Source organism: Homarus americanus, unplaced genomic scaffold (genome assembly GCF_018991925.1).
Source record: "Homarus americanus isolate GMGI-L3 unplaced genomic scaffold, GMGI_Hamer_2.0 scaffold59578, whole genome shotgun sequence".
NCBI lineage: Eukaryota > Metazoa > Arthropoda > Malacostraca > Decapoda > Nephropidae > Homarus > Homarus americanus.
The window spans coordinates 5,433,300-5,444,676 of NW_024712913.1; positions in this window are offsets into that span (position 1 = coordinate 5,433,300).

Sequence of the window (11,377 nt, forward strand, 5' to 3'; positions counted from 1 at the left end):
GTCTGTGTGTGCAAACCCCCGAGATTGTTGTTAAGTCCAGCGACAAGTTAACACATCCTGTAAAGGAAGTGATCAATGGTGAGGGCCTGTTTGCTACAAGAGCACTCCAGGCCGGCCTAATAGATCTAAACGATTAATTCTCCAGGTTGACAAACTCTCCCTTATAACTTACGGTACTGTGGCGTGAATGTGAGTGACTGACCTATCCATGCAAATTATAAGTCCAGTTTATGGAATTGTGCCAAATAAACGTAAGTGCAATTATCTGCCCGAATCTGTGACCTCTCTATTATTATTATTACCAAAGGTAATGACTGATTGGTTATGACAAGTATAACCAATAACTTAGATGGATGTTGGAAGTTAATGGAATTCATTAAATCATCAGTTATGAAGTACACAACGCATTGAATGCCGGAAGGAGTGAAATTCTACGTAGTGATACACCATAATCTCCTGGGTGAGTAACAAGTGTGAAGGTATCTGAGTTCTACGGTAAGAACCATTTTCTTGCATTTAAAACTTAACACCTTGCATCAGAAGTCCAGCACCGTGGACGGAGGAGACAGACAAATGCCCTCGACGGATCAGCCAGACGCAAGAATCTTAAGAGAAGATATCCACCAAAAGGTTATTACCTCCCTGAAAATGCAAGATGTGGAAGAAGATTTTCTGGTGAAGGAAGGCCCATCGAAGAATTAGCTTGTTGACGAGCTTCCCTTCCCCAGAAAAATGAAGAATGGTGTTTCATGAAAACAGGAAATTGAAGAGATCGGAACCAAGGCCTCCTTCTCCAAGGGTAAATGAGCTTTAATGGGATGATTGAAGTTCAATGGAGTGATACAGAGGGTGTAACACTCCGCATTAAGGGTTGAAAGAATACAGCAGCGCTGACTAATGTCGGGTGAGCGGAGGACATGGTCGTTGAAGGGTGACTGCTTAAGGAACTCTTGAAGCAGTCGGACACTGAGAAGTTTACTCTTATGCCATACAGAACAACAAGATTGAGATTGTGAGATGTCTGCCGGATTAAATTTGTATTCTCTTAGAAATGCTATCAGAGTTAGGTAGTATAACTGTAACTCTACCTGTTGAGTTAATATAGGAAGAAATGTTACAGCACCATTGGTATAATAATGACAGGCGGTGCTTTACTTCAGCTTGGATAGCCGAGTTACATTCGTAATTTTGAGCTACATCAACTTAAAGTTTCTCAGTCAAAGAAGAACCGTTGACGTAATGTTTTCATCAAATTAAGATAGACTAAGCGAATATCTTTACGTCTATCAGGAGTGAGGACAACATAATTTACTCAGTTAAACCGATGTGAGGCATTGTAGTCCATGAAACTGATTTGAAATAAGAGACCCACGGATAGGTAAATTCATTAGGACTTCATCTCCTGGTTTGAATTCGCCATGTGTATATTTTGATCAAGTTTCACTTTCAGTTTGTTTGACTTTGCTATAAACTTATCAAAACAATGCTTCTGACATAGTTCTAGTTCTTGCTTTTCCTTCTACTGATGCTGTGAGCAAGTCACCAGCGCTGCTTTTGCACAAGAAGCAACAATTCTCACTGACATCTTGACATTTCCTCTTGCGCTTGATGTGCTCCCAATCTGCCAAGACAACTGAGAACGGCAGTGTTGAAACTATTTGAAACATTCCTCTCCTTCAGCATTATTATTATTATTATTATTATGATTATTATTTTCATTATTATTATTATTATTTTCATACTTATTATTTTTACTATCATTATTATCATGATTATTATTATTATTATTATTATTATCATTATTATCATTATTATCATTATTATTATTATTATCATATTTTTTTTACCAGCTGACACTGTTTGCACTTTTAACTGCATATATCAAACCAATGTCTGGCCAGCCAGTAGGCACATGTATACCGCACCCAGCATGCTAAATGTATTTTTAATAGAAATAGAGACATCCATGTGATAATGATACACCTTATATACACGATGTTACAGAGAGCCACCACTAAAATTCAAATTTTCGGAATTTTTCAGAATTAGATTTTTGTGACCTTGTATTTGACCTTCAACCCCTTAATACTACTTATCTAAGGTAGGCTCCTGCTATTAACGATAAACGCCTTTATTTTTTTCAAGAGGACGTTCTCTCTATGGCCGGCCTACTATAGGAAGATTCCCCCACATATTAGAGAGAGTACCGTGTAAATACCCAAGTAAATGAATGTATGTAAGGTACAGTTGTTTCATCACTGGTAATCACTACACTTTTTAATCGGCTCTATACAGTAAGATTGGTAAACTCTTAAAAATCACTAATTTCACACTGGCATAACTAAAGCTGGACAAACGAGTTAAAATTTAGCTGAATAGGTAAGCCGATTAGTAAGTTGTCAGGACACACGCCAACTCAGACTAGAGGAGACATACACCACTGGAAAATGAAGAGAGATGACCTGTCAACCAAATAGGGAGTTTAATATGAAGTGATAATGGTGGGAGTGTGAATGATTGGCCTAATTTTCATGCCAAGTAATGTAACATCTGGCGAGGGTAATGCGAGAAGGGATAAGAAGCAGGTTGAAGCAACCGATAAGGTGCCAGGGTGACGGCTCTCACGCTGTGCTCACGTGTCTGGATAAATAATCTTGTCGTTTTTGTCCCAACACGTGACATTCCCTTCTGTAAAAAATCTCAAAGGTTTGGTCCAGAATAAGTTGAACCGGAAAGGAGACCATTCTGGTCGCACTCCATCACTGATCCTCGAGTTAAGGTGTCAGCTTACAAGTGGTCGTGTTCGAGGAAATGAGATGTATGTAGAATGAGCTTGATCTGCCTCATACCAGGTAAACTTACCGCAGTCATTTCTCCGATGTGTAGGTGATGGTTTTTCTTCGCTCCACGATGTGAGCTGTAAGCAGATTGAAGATGAGTTGCAGACACCGTAGATTATGGAAGAGCTGCCGCTGAAAACTGTGTTGAGGGAGATTATGTTGTCAAATGTCACAGAAAAGACCTCCAAGATGATAATTTGTAGACGATCCTGTATGCCGAAGAGATGAAGAAGTGTAGTGGCTATAGTAACACATCCCGCATAGGAGACGAGCACGATGGAGGAAACGACTGACGTCACAAGGTCCACCTTGTGGTTGCGCTGACGATGTGTCTCGTCCGAGTTTGCTTACCGAACACTAAGAAGAATAAGTAGAACACTCCATACATCAGCTGGTTACACACTCCAGGCATAACTGTACAAATTTGGAGAAACAGTCTTAGTACATGTGGCAATTGGCAACAGCATTTGTGATATAAAGATAGGGAAGAAGGTAAATTTTCTCACAAGTTAGGCTTCTGTAAAGGAAGGTTCTCTTTAACAATCAAGATAGGTTTCTCGAAAGGAAGGATTTCTTTAGTTAACATGATAGAATAAGAATGAGTTAACAAAGGAGTATGGTTCATCTCCCGTGAGTACTTCTCCAGGGCTGACTCTCTAGGCCTGGAAGAACATGTTTCCTGTAAGTTCAAATTCATTATTTTTAAAGTTTACCCTATTACGCAATCAAGATCCTTCAAGTATTTAAAAATATGATGATATCATTCCATAGCTGCTTAATATACTATGAAAAGCATTAGTCAAGGACCTAGATACATTTATAGGCTTAGGAGTTCTCAGATTAGTAAAAAAAAAATATGATGCCCTGCTTCAGTAGGCATTAAAACATTTTTACAAGTACAGAGCATGGAAGAATCCCATTGTTGCTTTGACACATGATCAATATTTGCAGATACCTTTCTCTTAAAATAGTTCACGAACACCAATGAAATCTAGTTCATCTGAGATAGCTGGAGACTTTGTTACATTCTCTGAGAATATAGCTTACGAACATCAGTCAAGTACAGTTCATGTGAATTATTTTGAGACTTTATTACACTATCTGAATATAAATCATGAACACCAATCAAGTCCAAATCATTTAAATTAAGTTCAGTAGTTTGGGACTTGAGTCATGATCACACATGATTACACTGGTTTATCAGTGTAAAAGCACCTAAAGTAAATCTCACAGTAGTGAACGAGAAACCTTTGTCATCTTCTACTTGTATTGCTTTAGGTACACTACATAACTTATCATACGTTCTTGGTACATAAGTATGCTTGATATACTTATCAGAGTTATTGATGCATATCAAAGTAATGGTCATTATTATAAGGTACATAATGAGAACATTTGTACAGTTAAAGAAGTTTCTGTGGTTCGCAAACCATCTCAATCAACGCCATTAAAAGAACAAGTATTTGTAACTAGTTGTGATACTTGATAAAATTAATCAGTTTCATTAGTTAAATGAAACCAATATAACTCGTATCAATAAGGGGTATAGAAATTTAAGGGTGAGTTTTGTATAAAATTATGGTAGCATAAAATCACATGGGAAAAAATCAAATAAAAGAAAATGAACAATGCTTTAACAAAATATAAATCCTTGAATCAAAACATTAACAAAAGAAACATACAGTAGTAATAAAACTAAATGGCAAGATTACTGTGACCTAACCAATGACCAGACTTGGCTGACAAGACCCGGGTGAACCAGCGACGTAGGCTATTTCTGTTTAAGACCACAGGGCCCAGATTCTCTAACACTGCTGAGATACGAAGTTCATAACTGCCGAGAGATCTAAGTCCATGCAAACTACCATAAGAACGATTCACAAACGGTTCGTAGCTTAGCTATAGCGTTCGTACTGTCATGGTCATATTGGCATGGCTCATCCTTTTCAACACTTAATTATTCATATTATGCTCCACCGCCCAAAAAACATGTGTGAAACTGTGAAGTCTACCAGTTGCGACGTCCATGTGTTCCCCACTTCAATACGTCTTAGTCCTCCGTTTTCTCTCATATACTCCCTCAAGACTCGGTTATTTCTTGATACCCCATGTGGTGCTCAGAGATTTGAAATTGATAGTGAATGAATTTATTGTACAGTAAGTCAGTTATATATAAAGTGAGAGAAAGCATTCTAGGTGTATTGAGTATATGTTGAAAGCACCATATATCTTTTTATGTAAAGTAAATCATGTTAAGACGTTGTGTTTTGAGTACAGTACGTACTGAATAAATATTTTTCAACAGTTTTCACCACTGAAAATTTAAACATGATACCTGAGGCTCCGACTCTATACAGAGATAGTGAAGAAAATAAATTAAGCGAGATAGTAATGACTAGTAACGATGTTAGTCAGCAAATAGACAAACTAAAGCTTAATAAGTCACCAGGTCCCGATGAGATATTTGCCAGAGTATTAATGGAATGTAAAGAAGAGCTTAGTATGCCCTTAGCAAAGTTGTTTAACATGTCCTTAAAAACAGCTGTAGTACCAGAATCCTGGAGGATAGCGAATGTAATACCGATTTTCAAGAAAGGAGATAGATCACTATCCTCTAACTACCATCCAATCAGTCTAACATCAATTGTAGGCAAATTACTGGAAGCAATCATTTCAAACTCTATTCGAAATCACCTGGAGAAGCACAAGTTGATCAATGATTCCCAACATGGCTTCACAAGCGGGCGTTCATGTCTAACTAATCTATTAACATTCTTTTCATCAGTTTTCGAATCAGTGGACGAGGGGCACAATTTTGATGTGGTATATCTCGACTTTAGCAAAGCCTTCGACAGAGTTTCCCACGAAAGACTAATAAGAAAGTGGAGGCTCATGGCATTATAGATGATATTCTAAAATGGATTAGGGCGTGGTTACAGGACAGGGAACAGCGAGAGAGCATTAACGGCACTAAATCCCATTGGAGCAACGTCACTAGTGGAGTTCCGCAAGACTCAGTACTTCGATCATTATTATTTATTATATACATAAACGATATAGATATCAGCGTAGCCGTAGACAGCAACATAAGTAAATTTGCTGATGACACTAAAATAGGACGTGTAATTAAATCTGACGAGGACTCCGCAAAACTACAGGAAGATCTAAACAAATTTTCCGAATGGTCTGAAAAATTACAGATGAAATTCAATGTGGACAAATGTAAAGTACTTTGTATAGGAGTTGTATACAGGGAAACCAGATACCAGATGAACAACGATGTTATTGAGAAATCTGACTGCGAGAGAGCTTTAAGAGTAATGATAAGTAGGAATCTTAAGCCAAGTAAACAATGTGTATTTGCTCGAAACAAGGCTAGTAAGGTACTTGGGTTCATACAAAGGAGTGTTAGTTACAAGACTAGCGAGGTCCTCTTAAAACTATATCTTGCGCTTGTGAGACCTCACTTGGATTACGCAGTTCAATTCTGGTCACCGTATTACATAATGGATATAGAACCCTTGTAAAGAATTCAGAGGAGAATGGCAAGACTAATCCCGGGCATTATGAACCTTGAGTACAGATACAGGTTAAAGCATCTTAATTTGCACTCCCTCGAGAGACGTAGAGTAAGGGGCGACATGATAGAGGTGTATACGTAAATGGAAGTCAGGGCTAAACAAAGGGGACATTACAAAGGTACTGAAACTATCCAACCAGGAGCGAACTCGTAACAATGGTTTTAAATTAGACAAATTTAGATTTAGGCGCGAAATAGGTAAACACTGGTTTGGAAATAGAGTAGTGGACGAGTGGAACAATTTACCAAATATCATCATTAACTCGAATACGCTGGATAGCTTCAAACATAGGTTGGATGGATATATGAGCAATGGGGCTTGGGTGTAAATGGGACTGCCCAGTACGGGCCAATAGGCACGCTGCAGTTTCCTCATTCTTATGTTCTTATATTTGGGTGTTTGGAGTCAGCAAGAGTATGAGGGTGGCTACTTTACTTCCTGACGAATGCCAGAAAGTCCCGCTGGGAACTACTAGGCCTGGTGCTGTAAGGTATTAGTTGTGGTGTTATTGCCAGAGTCTTGTTACTGATTAAAAGCTACAATTCCCAGGTAACCTGTATTGGTGGTGCTTAAGTGTACTATATGCATGAGTATAGAGTTGTGTTTGTTTTTTGGTACACCAAGTAATGGTGTATGTTGGAAGGTGTACAGTACTGTTCCTAGTTGAAAAGTACATGAGTGGAGCCATGGAGTTGATCCTTGTAGTTGTGTGTTACTGAAAGTAGTCATAAGTCTAGCTTCTTTGTAATAAACCATTTTATTTATGTTGGGGGTCATTCTCCTGCAGAGTCCCCTTTGTTCCTGCCCATATCTTGGTACCAGTATTACAGTTACCCTGTGTCCTAACCCTCGAGCCATGCTACCACAGGTCAGAGGTTAGGGGGGGGGGGGTCTATGAGAAGTATAGTAACTAAGACAGAGCTAATATATGGAGTTGATAATGTAAAAAACTGAAAGAAAGAAGGTTTGAAGAGTTAAAAAATTAAGACAGAAAGAAGTGGTTGTTTAAGAGTGGTGGGACTGAAAAAAGATAGAGTAAGAGAGTATATGAAAATGTTCCCCGATAAAATAGGGTGCAGCTCCCCTATAGTACGAAACCCCCGTCCTCATAGTGTGCCAAGCTGGTTAGTTCTTTTGAAACTAAAATTGACTTTGATACTGTATCTAACCAGAAAAACAGAGATACTATTAAGAACAAGTGTAGTGTAATAAAAGTGTTTATAAACTGAGAAAACTCCTGTTACCTTAGTCCCCCCGACACCACACTCCGTCCGCGGGAGGCCCGCTCATGGCCTCCCCTCACACCGCTAATACGCTGTAGATGCCAGTCTCCTTTGTCCTCTAAGAGGGTTACGCCTCCCAACCACCGCTGACTTCCTAGGAGTGCCAAGCAGTCCTCGGCCCTCTGACGTAGGCATATAAGTCGAGCCCTGTAACTCCACCATGTCTGAGTTGACTGGAGACCCAGCTACTCGCTCTAACTCTCCTGATGCACTGAGTGAGCCAGGCGACTGTGGTGTTGACCTTGACACCAACGGAGAAGATGGCTTTCAACTAGTTCAGTCCAGGAACAGCGGAAGGCCGAAAAGGCAGAAAGACATAGAGACAATCAACTACAACCACAACCCCCCATGAGAGTAAGATTATACTTCCCTGAAGGTACATCACCTGAAGACAAGTATCGATGGCTGAACGATGCGGAAGACAAATACCCTGAGGCTGAGTTTCAGTTCAGAGTCGGTACACAAGATCATGTTCTGATTAGAAACGACCCAGCAGTCATACAGGATCTCCTCACCAATAGCATAAGGGGAATAACCATGGAACAATCATCCCAACCATCGAGCAAGAAAACCATCTTAATCATAGGGCTCGACCAGTACCAGACCCCTACACTACTAAAAGCTCATCCCGACATCAGAAGGACCAAGCGACTCAGGGGCAAGAATGCAGTCATTGCAGACTGGGTTGGCTCGGAAGACCCACCCAAGACCATTCGAGTCCGTGGTGCCTATCGGACTCTGAAGGTAACTCTCTATCAGCCCCCTAACCGGAGGTGTTACAACTGTCAGCACTGGGGCCATGTGGCCCGGTTATGCCCCTCGACTAAGCCGTAGTGTGGTCTCTGCTCAAGGCAACATGCAACACAAGTTTGCAGAGATACAGTTGCTCAAGGGGGTGTCATCCAACAGAAGTGTATTAACTGCAAAACAGTTGGAGTTCCTGTATGGCACCCCAACTGTTCTAGAGCTCCTACACCCCTTCAGCGCCCAGACCCGCCACCCAGGCAGGTCTCAAGAAACACTAATGCTGCTAGGGTACTCCCTACGGCCAACCCCTGGCCCGCCCTCCCCACCAAAGCTCCAGGATCATCACCAGCAGTCATCGAAAGATCAGCATGGGGCAACACAGACGTACCGACACAACAGGTTGCTGCCAACACACTCCGTGAACACGCACAAAGTGAAGAGATCAATGATTTGAAAAATGAAATTAAAGAACTCAAAGCTCAGTTTACAGCTCAAACTGAAATGTTAAGGAGCCTCTGTGATACACTAAAGGAAAAAAACACCACCAACACAGTGCAGCAGCTACGGAAAAATTACAGTCAAACTGAAGACATTCAGATGTCAGTACCAGATGTGGAAACTCAAGACCCACCAGGAACTAGTGTCCACGCAGAGGAAAATAGTGATACTGGTAACAGTTCTACTGATGCCTCTGTGGACATGGTCAGTGAAGATGAACAAGCACAAACAGAAAATGGTGGTGATGTCGAGTGTAACCAAAGTGTGTTGTTGTCTGCCAATGAAATACAACAATTGTTGAGCCGTACATGCTCCAGAAATGTTTCAAAAAGGTTAACTGGCCTACTGCCTGCCGAAGGGACAGGCAGCGCAGAAAAGAACAGTATCATACAGTGCCTTTTGCTTCTTTCCAAATACATTTCATAATGGCCAGTGTTAATACCAGACAAAGTTCCAAATACATTTCATAATGGCCAGTGTGAATACCAGGCAAAGATACAGAGCGGTGAAGGTGATGAGTTGGAACATCTCATCCCTTAGAAAACGATACACTGACCTACACCACAAAGTTGTGACTGAGGACATCGATATTGTGTGTCTGCAGGAGTGTCTCACACCTAATGGTAAGCCCCCACCCAGTCTGCCCAATTATGTGTATTATGATCCTAGTTCTACTCACACATGTTTGATGTATGTTAAGAAGTCACTCCCGCATGTACCTCTTGTATCCAAAAAGACTACCAACCTTCAGTACCATGGGATCACTATCCACCTGGGCAACTCCACACTCAACGTGTTAAACGCCTATGCTCCCTCAGATCAGCTTCAGTACACAGATCTCCCAGACTTTTTACACACTGAGCCCACTGTCCTGATGGGTGACCTGAATACTAGACACAAGAAATTAGGTGACTCCACCACTAACACCAATGGTAGGAGACTTATCTCACTTCTCAGCGCATATGAAGATGTTCAAATTATAGGTAATAATGAACCAACACACATCTATGGCGGGGGTCTAGACAAATGTATTGGCTTTAATCTATCATACACAACTCATAGCTCTGATGTTGTCACTGATCTTATGTCTGACCACAGCCCAATCCAAGCTAGTATACATGTAGCCAATGACACCCCCACTGGTGGTAAACTCAACAGACGTAGAATCACAGTCAAGCAAGAACATGAAAGCCAGTTCATAGACTTCATCCATGACTGGTACAAGGACTACAAGCCTGACAACTACCAAAGTTTTAATGACGATCTGATAGATAGGACTTATGTATACTTCACCAACAATGCCTCCACCAAAAAAAGGAGAAAACGTGGTCAGCATAATGGGAACAGGCAACAGCAGTGCTATAATGACCCTGAGCAGAAAAAACTCAGGGCTAGGGTCAGGAGGGTGGGTAAGGGTTACAGACAATTTAGAACACCTCAAATGTTACAATTGTATCAAGCTTCCCTTGCTGCTGTCAGGGAACGTGTAAACGAACTCAGACAAAATGCATGGAAAGACATAAACATAATCAGAGGTAAAAATAGAAGACACGTCTCCCATCCAAACCCTCTGCAAAAGTCGAATGAGCTAATAACAAAGTGGGCTCATGTGTCTAGCTATGACATGTTACCAGCTAGGACTCGGGGACTCCTTGATGCGAAGTGTGTAGAGAGAAGTAATCTTATTAGCTTTATGCTGGGCAAACAGCACGATGAGTGTGATGTTCCATATACTGAGTGGGAGCTTGACGCCGCCCTCGCCAGGGATAGGTCTACTTCCCCTGGAGAGGACGGAGTCACCTACATCGCTAGACTACTAAGGAGCGTGCCAGGCAATCCATTGTTGGCATTGTACAATATGAGTCATGCCGAGGGCCAACTACCCACATCATGGACCAGCAGTATTGTTGTACCAATACCGAAACCAGGACAGCCTGATGCCTTTCGTCCCATATCACTACCAGCTGCCTGTGTAAAACCTTTGAGAGGATGGTTCTTGGCAGACTCTTATATAGAATCAGAGAACACATGTCTCCTAACATAAATGGCTTCACCCATGGCAAAGGTGTACATAATTGCATCACCACATTCCTAACTGTGCATGGTGATGAAAGGCACAGATACACCACATTTCTTGACCTAAAAGCTGCATTTGATATTGCCAATAGGCAACTGATATTGTACGAACTAGCCAAAATGGATATAGGAGGTAGGCTGTTACACTGGATAAGTGGTTACCTAACCAACAGAAGGGCTGCTGCACTGTTTCAGGGTTACAAAAGTGAAGTTAAAGATATGCAACTTGGTACCCCTCAAGGTGGAGTACTTAGCCCCACTTTGTTCAATGTTCTTATGAATGCATTATTAAATTTAATACCAGACAACCCCAGCAATATCTCAATCAGCTATGCTGATGATATTCTTATAC